The following is a 14,633-nucleotide window of genomic DNA, read 5'->3' as shown; positions in this document are numbered from 1 at the left end:
GACAGAGGCTCCGCACACACAGGAGGGGAAAGAAGATCTGTCCTGAGCCTGAGGTGTCTGGGGCCTAGGAACTGAGGAACCCAGTGATGCAGACAGAGTACTAAGCAGGTGGGAGCTGGGATGGCTAGGGCATCTGCTGAAGTGGGGAGGCACCAGCTCAGAATTTGGTGTAGGCATGCTGGCTACTACTGGTGGTGTTCTGGATGATCCTGGCTGAGGAAAAGGAGGCACCGCTGGCTCCCCAGTGCTGGCCCCAGGGACTTATCTGCTGGTGGACTGGCTGCTCAGGCCCCCACCTACACTCTGACCCTGGCCACACTCTGGCTTCCACAGCTGGAGATGCTGGAGCCACTGCCTCTGCCTTTGCGGCTGGCCACCCTCGAACCAATGGTGCTGGTGTTGTGAACCACAGCTGCAAGGAGATGGCCAGTCACCCCTCTGCCCCATGAGGTGCTGGAAGGTGGTAAGGAATTAGACAAGGATGGAGAGAAGGTGGAGGTGCCCAGGGCTAAGGGACAGGGAGTGAGAGGCACAGGAATATTAGGAGGCAAAGTGGCCACAGTACGTGGTAAGCAGGTGAGCTCAGCTGTGGCAATCAGACGTAAGGAACAACAGTGAATGCACTTTTCTTTTCCCAGCTCCAAGGGGTGGGAATGTGGCAAACTCAGAAATCCCTTTGTTTATAAAGACCCATTTTCCTTGTCTATTTTCCTGCCACTCCATCCTGAGGAGAGTGGTTATGTATCCCACTAGCAATGGTATGACCCAACCTCAAGGGAAATAGTATGCACACTTACAAATGCACACCGAGCTTTGACACTCCCCAGCCATCCTGCTGTAGAAAGAAAAAGAAAAAAATAAATTTTAGAAACATAGAGCCACCTGCCACTCTAAATGTGAGTGTTAGGAAACACTTCAAAGATTAGTCCAATGCTCTCTTTTTAAGGATGAGGAACATGAGGCTCAAAGTGGGGATGGAATCTGTCTGAGGTCACACAGTGAATACAGGTAAACCCCAAATGATCACCCAGTAGTGGGAAGGTCTCCCAAGCCAGTGCTGTTTCCCTGGCTCCATCAGAGACTATCCAGAAAACACAAATGTGAATTGCAGCAGCTGAGCTGAAGTCAGATCTCAGGAGGAACTTCCTAAGCAATAATGAAAAACTAAGATAGGGAATCAGAGGAGAGTGGTAAGACAGGGTGGGGTGGACTTCATGATATCTCGGTGGGAGGTGACAGGGAATCAGTGAGATGCCCCCCGTGATCCCATGACCTCAGCGACTCTGAACATGCAAACTTGATTGGCATTTACCCCTGGGATCCACTGCATGCCCATTTCAAGTAAAACATTTATCTACTGCTGGAAATTTAAAACAAGTTTGCAACCCCGAGCCTTAAAGGAGCTAGGAGAAGGGGAGCGTGCTGAGCAGTGACAGCAGTTTAACAAACATTTGTTAAGGCCCTCCTTTGTCCCCTCCTATGCTGTGGGGGCCACTGGGAATATGAGAGGGAAGACATGGGCCAGTGCAGTTAGGCTCAAAATCACTATGGATCTAACCAGGGACATAAAGTTCTGATGAGCCTGCTTCTCAAGGCAGGTTCTCTGCCACAGCCATGGTCCCCTACCCACCTGCACTCCTCGCCCAGCAGCTTATGGGAGGCAGCAATCTCCATGTCCAGGGCCAGCTTCAGGCTCATGAGTTGCTGGTACTCACAGAGCACCGGGCCAGGTTGTCCTTGGTCTGCTGCGAGACCTCCCTGAGCTCTGCCAGCTTGGCCCGGGCATCCCTGAGAACCAACTCACCCCTCTGCTCAGCATCGGTGATGGCCATCTGCAGGTTATTTATTGCTCTGGGGCAGGAGGAGGGAAGGGAAGTGTGCTGGACCTCTGGACTCACCTGGCCATATGTTGGGTGAGCACAGGTCCCCATCTGTCTGTCCCTCCCCAGGACTCCCCAACCCCACTGAGGCTGGAAAGGAGCATCCCTTTGGAAAGTAACTTCGAGGGAGGTTTCAAGTAGTCTCAGTTTGGGGGAAAAGAACTCAGAGTCTCTGTGTCTGAGGCAAGCAGCAATGAGTGGTGAGATCAGAGGAGTCACCCTCAGTGTCTGAACCACTCACTCACTTTCTCCCTAATCCCTGCCCTCTGTCCTTCACAGCTGGGTGCCAGGAGACAGCAATGAACAAGACACAGCCCCTGCACCCAATGCTCTCACCATTAAGGAGGAAAAACAGAAGAGTAGGCATTTAAGGTAGCAGGAGGCCGGGCTATGATGTGGAAAAGCACAGGGCACCATGGAACTCAGAGGAGAGATGCTGAGGAGGGAAGGATGATGGCTTCACAGGAGGAGGGGGTTCAGAGAGGAAAAGATGTTTGGCCCATTCTCGAAGAAAAAGGAAGTTTGGGAGACTGCTAAAGAGGATGAGAAAGGCCATTCCAGTTGCATTGGGAGTATTGAAATGGGGGTTAAAAGCTAGTGGGCAGTGCAGTGCAACCAAGCCTAAGAATGACAGGCTCACCTAGGCCTTCCAGGTTGTCACCCAGAGACCTGGGGCCCGTCTGAGCTGGAGGATGGGTGTGATGTAAGGCCCTCGTGCACCTGTCGGTGGAGGGTCAGGAAATGATAGGGTTCTGGCCTGACCTCCTGACGGCCCCTCGTGCATTCCCACCAGAATCTCAGGTAGCAAGCCTGAGTTGAAGGGAGCATTCTTCAGAGTACGGCCCATCCCGGGGACCCCTGGGCTGCCCTGTTCCTTTGTTACAGGGTTCCTGCTTCTTGGCGCTCTCTATCCCTGCCCGCAGCCTCTGGATCATCCTGGCAAGCTCAGCAATCTCACTCTTAGTGTTCCTCAAGTCATTGCTGTGCCTGCTGGCCATGGTCTCCAGCTCCCCAAGCTGAGAGGAGGGAGGAAGAGGAAACTGTCAACCATGAAGAGGGGAAAATATGAGGTCTGACCCCAGGGGACAAGCTTTGGTGTATGTTCAAAGGCTGGAGCACCTCCAGAACATACCATGGAAGGGGGACACCTGGGCTCAGTTTGAGAGGTTTCTCTTAACCAAAGGGATGGGAAAGACTGCTGCCTGTCCTGCTGGGTTTGTTTCATTGATCAACTTGCTCAGCTGATGATGATGATGAAGGTGAGGAGGGCAGTGGTGGTGGTGCTGATGATGGTAGTACCACCATCAGATGGTAATGGTGGCGGTGAGCAGGGCTTCCACTTTTGACCAAGGAAGCAGGTGGGGGCTAAAACCCAACCCACACCGTGCTTGCCACACCGTGGCCCACATTGCTGCATCTGCCCAGAGTGGCACTTTTTCTAACTCGCACAAAGACATTCTATGGGCTCGCTCTGGCCCCATGGTATTGACCATGATGACGGTAACAACAGCTATGATTTGTCAAACCCTTTGTTTAGCTCTTTTTTAATTGACACATATAGTAATACATGTTTATGAGGTACAGTGTGATGTTTTAATACATGCATAGATCATGCAATGATCAAATCAGGGTAATTAGCTTATCCAACACCCCAATGTCAGGCTCTTACTGATCACCCAAATGCTTAATCACATTATCTGGCACATCAACCCTCCCAGGGTCCTGGAGGCTATGGGAAGCCTGTGTCTCTGTGAGCCAGTTTTCAGAGGGTCGCAGCTCTGCTGGAGGACAATATAGGGGTTTCGTGCCTAGGTGACAAAGTTGGGCAGGAATGAAGGGCCCAAGAGGAAACTGATTCCTCCAAGTTCCTGACTCACCCACCTTGGTCTGGTACAGGGCCTCAGCCTCAGCCTTACTCTCCCAGGCGATCTCCTCATACTGGGCATGGACCTCAGCGATGATGCTCTCCAGGTCCAGGTGCCGGTTGTTGTCGAGGGAGAGGATGATGAACATGTCATTTGATTGCGACAGTAGCTGGCTATACTCCTGCAGACACAAAGCCAATTCTGCTCACGTCTACTGGACAGGCCCCTACCACAAACCCCTAAAGTTAGCTTTATAGTGATGCCACTAAAAAACACAAAGACCAAGATGCAGGCCAAAATCTCAGCCAGCAGGCTAAAGAATGAAAAGGTGTCTGTCCTCCAACCCTACTGCAGAGGTGCATGGGTCTATTTGTCCAGGTACCTTGGATAGGGGAGGAGACTCTAAGAATGTTATCCATAGGCACTGGCAATCATAGATGTGGGGGACACAGAAAAGGAGAAAGAAAAAAGAAAGGGAGTTAAAATATTTGATAGATAAATAGTTTCAAAGGTCTCAGAATCTGAGTAGATGGTGTGGTAATAGATGTGAAGGTAAAAAGCACTGAATGAAAAAATTAAGGCTTAAGAGAATCAATCATGTCTTAAACATATATTGGGAAGGAAGGGGGCCTTATAGCCTCAGAGAGGGGCTGCAGGAAATTGATCTCATCCATCAGGCTCTCCACTTTCACCTCCAGGTCCACTTTGGCCACGTGGGGAAGGAGACCACCAGACCAGCGACTGGCATATTTTCATTTGCTTAAAGCCTGTACTTGTCCATAATTGTTATGAAGCAAAATGGAAACCACTTTTACCCTGGTCATTAAACTTAGGTTAAGAGTGACTTGAAGATGGTGACAGCTCCGCGACGTTGAGGCCACGTTGGGCAGTTCAGACTCAGGGTGATGGCAGGAGAACTGGCTGACAAAAAGGACCATGATGCATCACCTTCCAAAGAGGAAAGGAAGCGATCACGGACTCCTGACGGAGAGTGGGATAGAGACAGGGACCGCAAGTCTTCCCCATCTAAAGATAGGAAACAGCATCGTTCAAGGGATAGACATCAAGGAGGCAGCCATTCTCACTCTCATTCCCGTTCCAAATCTGCAGAAAGAGAATGATGGCACAAAGAATGAGAATGAGATAAGGAGCGAGAATATAATAAGAAGGACCAAGATCGAGACAAGGACGGGCACAGATGGGACAAGGACCAGAAATGATTCAGTTTATCTCCTGGCTGAGGAAAAGACTTTAAATTTCGGAAGAATAGAGACTCTAAGAAGGATGAAGAGGATGAACATGGTGATAAGAAGCCTAAGGCCCAGCCCTTATCCCTGGAGGAACTTCTGGCCAAGAAAAAGGCTGAAGAAGAAGCTGAGGCTAAGCCCACGTTCCTCTCCAAAGCAGAACGAGAGGCTGAAGCTCTAAAGTGATGGCAGCAGGCAGTGGAAGAGCAGCAGAGGATGTTTGAAGAAGAGAGAAAGAAAAGAAAACAATTCCAAGACTTGGGCAGGAAGATGTTGGAAGATCCTCAGGAATGGGAATGTCAGGAATGCGGGGGGAAGATGGAGCGAGAGACCAGTGGAAATGAGGATGAGCAAGGGCGGCAGAAGATCTGGGAAGAGAAGGATAAGAGCAAGGAACCGCATGCCATTAAAGAGTATTACTTGGGGTGGCATCAAAAAGCGGCACCGAATGAGACATTTCAATGACCGAAAGTTTGTTTTTGAGTGGGATGCATCTGAGGACATATCCATTGACTACAACCCCCTGTACAAAGAACGGCGCCGGGTGCAGTTGTTAGGGCGAGGCTTCATTGCAGACACTGACCTCAAGCAGCAGAAATGAGAGCAGTCACATTTCTATGGAGACCTAATGGAGAAGAGGCGAACCCTGGAAGAAAAGGAGCAGGAGGAGGCAAGACTCTGCAAACTTCGTAAGAAGGAAGCCAAGCAGCTCTGGGATGATCGTCATTGGTCTCAGAAAAAGTTAGATGAGATGACGGACAGGGACTGGCGGATCTTCTGTAAGGACTACAGCATAACCACCAAAGGTGGCAAGATCCCCAATCCCATCCCATCCTGGAAAGACTCTTCTCTGCCCCCACACATCTTGGAGGTCTTTGATAAGTGTGGCTACAAGGAACCAATACCTATTCAGCGTCAGGCAATTCCCACTGGGCTACAGAATCGTGACATCATTGGTGTGGCTGAGACTGGCAGTGGCAAACAGCAGCCTTCCCCATCCCACTGCTGGTCTGGATCACCACACTTCTCAAAAATGACAGGATCAAAGAGTCAGACCAAGGCCCTTATGCCATCATCCTGGCTCCCACCCGTGAGTTGGCTCAACAGATTGAGGAAGAGACTGTCAAGTTTGGAAAGCCCCTAGATATCTGCACTGTGGCTGTCACTGGTGGCATCTTCAGAGAAGACCAGGGCTTCAGGCTGCGCATGGGTTGTGAGATTGTGATCGCTACCCCTGGGCGTTTGATTGATGTTCTGGAGAACTGCTCCCTGGTGCTGAGCCACTGTACCTATGTGATTCTGGATGAGGCAGATAGGATGATTGACATGGGTTTTGAGCCAGATGTCCAGAAGATCCTGGAGCACATGCCTGTCAGCAACCAGAAGCCAGACACAGATGAGGCTGACAACCCTGAGAAGATGCTGGCCAACTTTGAGTCGGGAAAACGTAAGTACCACCAAACAGTCGTGTTCACAGCTACCGTGCCCCCAGCGGTGGAGCGTCTGGACAGGAGCTATCTTCAGCGACTTGCTGTGGTGTACATTGGCTCCTCAGGCAAACCCCATGAGTGTTTGGAACAGAAGGTCTTCCTCATGTCAGAGTCAGAAAAGAAGAAAAAGCTGCTGGCAATCTTGGAGCAAAGCTTTGATCCACCCATCATTATTTTCGTCAGCCAGAAGGACTGCGACGCGTTGGCCAAATCCCTGGAGAAGATGGGGTACAATGCTTGCACACTGCACAGTGGAAAAAGCCAGGAGCAGCTAGAGTTTGCATTGTCCAACCTCAAGGCTGGGTCCAAGGATATTTTGGTGGCTACAGATGTGGCTGGTCATGGTATTGACATCCAAGATGTGTCTATAATTGTCAACTATGATATGGCCAAAAATATTGAAGATTACATCCACCTCATTGGCTGCACGGGACGAGCAGGCAAGAGTGGGGTGGCCATCACCTTCCTCACAAAAGAGGACTCTGCTGTGTTCTACGAGCTGAAGCAAGCCATCCTGGAAAGCCCAGTGTCTTCCTGTCTCCCCAAGCTAGCCAGTCACCCAGATGCCCAGCATAAGCCAGGCACCATCCTCACCAAGAAGCACCAGGAAGAGACCATCTTTGCCTGACACAGCACTCTTCCTGTGGGCTGAGGGCATCTCCAAAGCTGCCTGATGCCTGTTCTTCAGAACTTTCACATCCCTCTTTCCAGGTCCTCACTCCTGGGTTACGGGGGCTTAGGAAAACAACCAGACTCCCTAGTCCAGACCCTCAGGTCGGGAGGCCTGCGTGTGGGGCTGCAAAAGGAGAGGACGATGCTGTTGGAGGCAGGGAGAGCAAATTACCACAGCTTTTTGGTCCAGCTCCACCCTTCTTTGCTTTGGGATTGCAGTGGGCCATCAGCTCATGCCAGGCTATGGGGGCAGCCAGTTGGCATTGCTCCCCAGACTGAACAGAAACCTGGCTGCCTGATGGGACCTCCTTTGGCTCAGACTTGACTGTGTAACTGTATAAACTGCAGCAGCATTTTTGCCCTAGATGCCCCAGGAGACCTGACACCATGAGGATTACGGACAGTGGAATCTTACTGTCATCTGGACAGCTGTTTTCCTGCTTAAATGGTAAAGAAAGTCGCAAGCCTTTAGACCTGTGCACAGCCCCGCACCAAGGGGTGCTGTGTGCTCTAGGCATCCCTCCCCCAGGGGATTTTCTAAGTAGATGGGGGGACAGGGTGAACTGACTGTGTCCATCTTTGTCACTGAGTGAAATCTCTGTTTTCTATTCTCTGAGAAGATAAGTTTGTTTGTTCCGAGAATAAATACGTGAATATCAAAAAAAAGGGACTTGAAAATGAGACTCAGGAATTAAAGAGAATTCTTATGTATGACACTAATGCCTCATCACAGCAGAAAAGTGGCATTATATTCCAAAGAGCTCAAAGCAATTTGGCAACTGGCTTACTTATAGGCTCTGGAAGCCACTCAGACACAGGAACCAATAAAAAAGACAGCAGAATTTCTGCCTTTGAAAAAAGATACATAAGACACCAGTGATGGGGGACCTGTAAGTGTTCATGTGACCCTGAGGCATGTTCTCCTGGGAAGTCTCTCAGGTTCAGGGAGACTCTCCATATATATCTCTCTCTCCTCATCACTTTTTGCCCCCATCACCCAGGCCCCTCTGGCACTGATCTAGTGATGAGGGAAGCAGAGTGTGACATTTGAGAAGTGACCAGGCTGGCAGCACTGAGAAAGTCCTGGGATGCTGGGAAGTCTCACGGGCATGGTGGGAATTCGGCCTGACCCCTGAGGAACACTGTTCAAACTGCTTTGGCAGCTGTAGCCCCTGTCCCAATCCCCATCTAGCCCCCATCCTTGCTTACCTACTTGAGAAGCACCAAGTCCTTCTCAGCTGCTGCACGCTTGCTCCGCTCTTCACGGTTCCTCCAGGAGGAGCAGCAAGGGTCAGCCGCAGCTGTACCACAGGGCTGTGCTAGGAAGGGGCCCTGGCCAGTCCAGCTCAGGGGTGAGCCAAGCAGAAATTTCTCTGAGTCATAGGGATCCATGAAGCCCTGAGTTCTCCCAGCCCTTCTCGCACTGGCATAAATGTTGAGGATGGTGGTGATGGAGGTAACGGCATGAGACCTTGTCCTCCTCCAAGCCCAGCTACCCTGCATGGAATGCCATCTCCATTCTCCCACCTGTTCTTCATGCTCGGTCCTCTGATGTGCTCCCATATGGCTTCCCATCTCCCACACTGAGGCCTGAGCCCCTCCCACAGTCCTGGGGTCTCTCAGTGTTCCTCAGTCAGCACTGAAGTTAATGTCCCTTCCAGTCCCACAGGGTGGGAGCTCCCAGAGAGCACCCCCAAGCTTCTCTTTCCCAGGCCCCTCACTCAGTCCAGGCCCTACACCACAGCCACGATGACCAAGGGCCCCACTCTTCTGCCTCTGCCATGCTAATGCAGCCAGCTACCCCAGCCACAGGGACCTATGGGAACAACTGGCCCCCTGAGCTCCACATGCACAGCTGTAGCCCCAGCACCAAGCACAGGGCCAGCACAGAGGAGACATTTAATGCCTTTCATTATTATGACCTTCGAGTTCATGTCATTCAGTAATAATAAAACCAGCATTATTAACAATCTATTTGGTTGATGGGCCTTTCATTAGTATTAACTAATTAATTAATAATGTGTCACTATTTGCCGGGCACTGTTTGAACAGCATATATTAAAATATTTAGCTCTCAAACAAATTTTTAAGGTAGATACAGTTATCACCTCCATGTTATAAATGAGGAAACTGAGGCACAGATTGGTTAAATAAATTACCTATGATTGTGCAGTTAGAAAGAAACATAGTCAAGCTTAAACCCAGGCAGTCTGGCTGCAGAGCTTTTGTTCATTTACACGGTGCTGCACGGCAGGTCCACCAATAAGCCCTGTCAAGCACCTTCCTTATCCATATTGCCCCAGTTCCTTACCGATGCCCGCAGAGGCCAGATGACTTTCACACTCTGGACACCTGAGCCTCACCACCGGGAGCACTGCCTCTCACCTCCTCTTATATGCCTCTGCGAGTGCCTGCATGGTGCCCAGCTCCCCCTCCAGTCAACCCTGCTCCATCAACAGCTTGTCCAGGTGAGCCTGGAGGCAGCCAATTAGGATTCAAAGAAGGGCTGCAGGTCATTGGCACTGGCCTTGGAGGTGGCCGTTTGCTCCTGCAGGAAGCATCACTTGGTCTCCAGCACCTTGTTCTGCTGCTCCAGGAACCGCACCTGTGATCAACCATGGAGGAGAGGGTCATGCTCTTTCCAGTCCCCAGCTCAGGAGCAGACCTGCTCTCCAAACCCAGGCCTCCCATGCCTGGGATTCCAGGGGCTCTCAGGGCCTCTGCCCCTCCCCAACCACAGACACTCACCTTGTCAATGAAAGAGGAAAATTTGTCGTTGAGGGTCTTGATCTGCTCCCTCTCCTGGGTCTTCACCTCAATCTAGGCATCGATCTCCATGTTCAGGGGCTACCAGAGGCTCTGGTTGATGGTCACCTCCTGGATGCCAAACGGAAAGGCCCCCAAACCTCCAAAGCCCCCGGCTCCACCAGGCGCTCCTCCAAAGCCACTAGGTCTCCCTCCAATGCTGAAGGAGCTTCCTCCAAAGACACTTTTCGTATCCCTTCCTTCAGCCCCACACAGACTGCTTCCAAAGGTGCCCCAGCACCCCTGGCCCTGCCCCCAGCCTGGGTAGCACCTCCAGCCACCCTCAGTGAGATCTTCTTTCTCCCCGAAAAGCTGTACAGACTCCTGCTGCCAAAGGTGCCCCCTGTCATGGCACAGGTCGCAGCAGCACTGCCTCCCCCAGAGCATGAGGCCGATGGATCTGATGGCACCACCATGGCTTTGGTCAGACACAGGATGGCAGAGTGGCCACTGGAGCCCTGGGCGACGTGGGAGGTCCTGCTGGACTGCTGGCTCATCATTTTCTCTGGATGCAGGAAGACGTCCTGGTTTAGAAAGCCTGAGGAAAGGGCACCTTCTGATACAAGGAGAGAGGTGGTCCTTTTTATAAGTCCCGGTGGATTGGCTCACTAATTTGACAATTTCCTGAGCTTGATTTTCTAGCCAAAACAGGTCAACGCCTCAAATCCCAAACACACCTTAGTCCTAACCCTGGAGCCACTAGTTGCTTTGATTTTTCTCTGACACTGGCCTCATTTTTCCTTCACCAGATCCAAGGCAGCAAAACACTTAGGCTCCCTACAATGGACAGGCTGCTTCCTAATAGAACCCAGTCCCAAACTTTGGCATTTGCTATAATTAGGTGATTTTCCATGCTCCTCCCATCTCCAGTGACCTGGGTCATTGACTTCTGTCAGTCAGATCCCAGTCCTTAAAACATAAAATGTTTGCAGGAGACCTTGTCTCAGTTAATGGTGCAGTGTGGTCCTGAGAGAAAGCCCTTCAGCTCTCCTGGGAACCACATCCACTGCGGTGGGGTCCTCGGGATGCGGGGGCCATCAAGAGTCTCTAAGGTAACATTTTGCCTTTTTGTCCTGAGGAAGTGATTCTCCTTACCTCTGGACGGTGCCTAGCCTGCAAGGACAGCACTCTCTGCCCTGTATATGAGGCTTTACCTGCAATCATCTCATGCCTAGGTGGTTCGGAGTGAAGCCTAACTCCCGCCCAGACCATCAAATGAATGCACTGTACATTCTAGGCTCTCACCAAGGACTTGAAACCTCATGCTGGGCTGAGTGGGCAATGAACTTTTTCAGGGGAAAAAAGGAGGGGAGGAAGATGAAATGTCCCATGCAAGCTTATGTTTCCACTTCAGCATCCTTTTTCCTTGTTCCAAGCTCAGCACATGGCCCGGAGCATGGGATCTCTGGACAAGGCATGGGAAGACAGACATACTCATTACAATCTCCAAGTGCATTCTTTTGGGACATGTTTCTCTCTCCTGCCAGGGTCATTTGTCATGCCTGACTTGAGCACATTAGAAAACCAGCTGATTCTTGTTTATTCACATACTTGGTAGGAGAAGAGGCCTCGGTGGCAGGGAACAGTCACTCAGCCAGGCTTTGGAGCCACCCACACATGCTCACTTGTCCTCAGCCTCTAGGTGCCAGGTTCCCAGCACACTAAACCCCTTGCCCCACCCAGAGCCCTTCTGTTGGCAATCCAGCATCCGCTCGAGTGGAATCAAGCAGATAACAAAGAGTGAATGGAGACACCGACTTGAACCCCACACTGTGCCGCAGGTAACAGCAGGCAAACCACATAGATAATGAAGGCATGGAAGAGCAACTGTGTCCCCCATCCCAAGACAAGGACAGAGTGTTGCATTTCACTGAGCATGTCTTAGGCTGGACATTAAGGAGAACCTCCGTATGATTTCTTTACATGAAATTCTCAAAAAGACAAGACTACAGGGACAGAGAACAGATCTGTGGTTGCCAGAGGTTAGGGGTAGGGGGAATGAACGACTATAAAAAATAGCACGAGGGGGTTTTGGGGGGTGATGAATCTGTTTACACCCTGATTGTGGGAATGCGTACCTAAATCTATATGCTTATAACTGTGTTAAAATTTATAGAACTGGTGGCAGGGCGCAGTGGCTCATGTCTGTAATCCCAGCACTTTGGAAGGCTGGGAGAGAATCACTTAAGCCCAGAGGTTCAAGACCAGTCTAGGCAACATAGTGAAATCCCATCTTTACAAAAAATACAAAAGTTAGCCAGGCATGGTGGCATGCACCTATAGTTCCAGCTACTCAGGAGGCTGAAGTGGGAGGATCACCTGAGCCCAGGAGGTTAAAGCTGCAGTGAGGCATGATCCCACCACTACACCCTAGCCCTGTCTCTTATACACATCTAGATGTGTATAAGAGACAGCACACACACACACATACACACCCCAAAAAGTCCATTTTAATGTATGACAATTTTTTTTGAGACATAGTCTCACTCTGTAGCCCAGGCTGGAGTGCAGTGGCACGATCTGGGCTCACTGCAAGCTCCACATCCTTGGCTTATGCCTTTCTCCTGCCTCAGCCTCCTGAGTAGCTGGGACTACAGGCGTCTGCCATTATGCCTGGCTAATTTTTTTGTGTTTTTAGTAGAGACGGGGTTTCACTGTGTTATCCAGGATGGTCTCGATCTCCTGACCTTGTGATCCACCAGCCTCGGCCTCCCAAAGTGCTGGGATTACAGGCATGAGCCACCGTGCCCGGCGACAAATTTTTTTAAATATGGACAAAGGTTGGAGAAACATGTTAAACAATATCACACTGTGAGGAGGAAAAAATCACTAACTTAGTAGGATGCTAACTCTACACACAGCTGACTAGGTTTCCTCAATAAATAAATTACAAGAAACAAAAAGAAGGTTGGGAATCCACACATATCCACCAATTGCAATGTATGAACATTATTTAGACCCTGATGCAAGCCAGCAATTTTAATGAAAACATTCCTGAGACATTAGGGGAAATATGAAACCTGACTGGATATTTGATCATATTAAATAATTAATGTTTATCTTGTTAAGGGCCATAAAGTTATTATGGTTATATTATTTAAAGAGTCCTTATCTTTTACAGAAACTTATAAAAATATTTATGAATAAAATAGTATGATGTCTGAGATTTGCTCTACCATCGAGAGGCATGGAATGGGTAGAAATGAAATAAGATGAGTTTATTGCTGAGGTGGGTGATGGGCACACAGGTGTTTATTACACCATTCTACTTTGATGTTTGTTTGACATTTTCCATAAGAAAGATTTTGCTCATTCCAATTTTTTTGTGCACACACACAAAAAAAGTTTTTGAAGAGCCACCTTGCCTTAGACTAATTATGACAGCTTTCCTTCCTATTATAAATAAGCAGTTTTCACTGTAAATAGCAGTTTCTCTTTCCAGTACATGCAAATAAGGACATATGGGCATATAGTTCAAATATATAGCTTGCCTGAACCTAGTAAGAGTAACAAGTAAGTTGGACAGCAGAATCCAAAAATAATTTGACAGTTTGAAGCTTGAGCCAAAACTAATAAGAAAGATTTAACAGAGATTAATGTAAAACCCCACATGTGCATTCAAGCAAAACAGCTGCACAGTTCCCCATGGGGAGATAAGGTTTCACAATGGCTTGCATAAAATCATGCCAGCTTAAGGTGAGTCAGTGGCAAAAAGCAGCTGCCAAAATTACCTGCAAGGTCAGAGGATGCACAAAGACAAGCTCTGTGCCCACCTTTTTCCTGTACTAGTCAGGCTTCACCTGAAGGGTTTGGTTCTAGGCACCTGGAAAATGTCTGAGAGCACCGAGGATGGTTGGGGGCATCCCCCAGCTGAGAGGAGATGAAAGTGTCCCACCTGGAGAAGGACCCTGATAAAGGGGAAACCTTCCTTAAACATTTGTAGACTCTCATGCACAAAGGGATTTACAGTTGTTACCTATAGCTACAGGAAAACTTGGACCAACGAGTGGAATTTTACATGGTAAGACTCAGCTTAACCTCCTCTGTGAGAGGAAGAGGAGTTCCCCACCACAGCAGGGTGGGACACCACTGTAGACAATGTTTTAGAGAGGACATAGGTATCTAAATGGAGGCTCCTTTTCCTGGCCTCTGAAGTCATTTCTAGCCTTAAGAGTCTTATTCCTCAGAAATTAACTAACAGTGATAGCATTAGAAATTGATAGATAGGAAATAATGATAACAATATCTCCCATTTATTGAGCACTTATCTTGTTCTAGGAGCTGTGCCAAGCTCTAGCATGCATTACGTCATTTAATCAGTCCGTCAGTCAGCAAGTGTTTACTGAGTGCACATTTCCTGCTCAGTATTGTGTAACACAGAAGCACTATATGACACAGTTGCTTTCCTTAAAGAATTTAGACTAGAGTTGCTAATAAAAATTTGCATACATATAGTACAATATCAGTATGAACATTTTTTGTCTTATAAAGTGTTTTTTACATATATTACTTCATATGTTCTTCAACACATCCCAGAGAGGAAGATATTATTTTAATTACCGTATTAATGAATAATAATACCTAATGTTTTAAATCATTCTCTTCCTCTGGGAGTGACCAGTGAGGAATGTGGCTCAGCATGAACCCAGCCTCAATCAAGAGAAGACTAGCTTC

At 49.1% G+C, this 14,633-nt stretch overlaps 1 pseudogene; it reads left to right on the top strand.

Annotated features, from left to right (window-relative positions):
* The first annotated feature begins 4,650 nt into the window (after window positions 1–4,650).
* On the top strand, window positions 4,651–7,110 carry LOC105555159 (annotated as a pseudogene).
* Window positions 7,111–14,633: the final 7,523 nt, after the last annotated feature.

Source organism: Mandrillus leucophaeus, unplaced genomic scaffold (assembly GCF_000951045.1).
Source record: "Mandrillus leucophaeus isolate KB7577 unplaced genomic scaffold, Mleu.le_1.0 Scaffold118, whole genome shotgun sequence".
NCBI classification, from domain to species: domain Eukaryota; kingdom Metazoa; phylum Chordata; class Mammalia; order Primates; family Cercopithecidae; genus Mandrillus; species Mandrillus leucophaeus.
The sequence above is the reverse complement of the archived record's forward strand: the minus strand, read 5'-3'. Positions and strand labels throughout refer to the sequence as shown.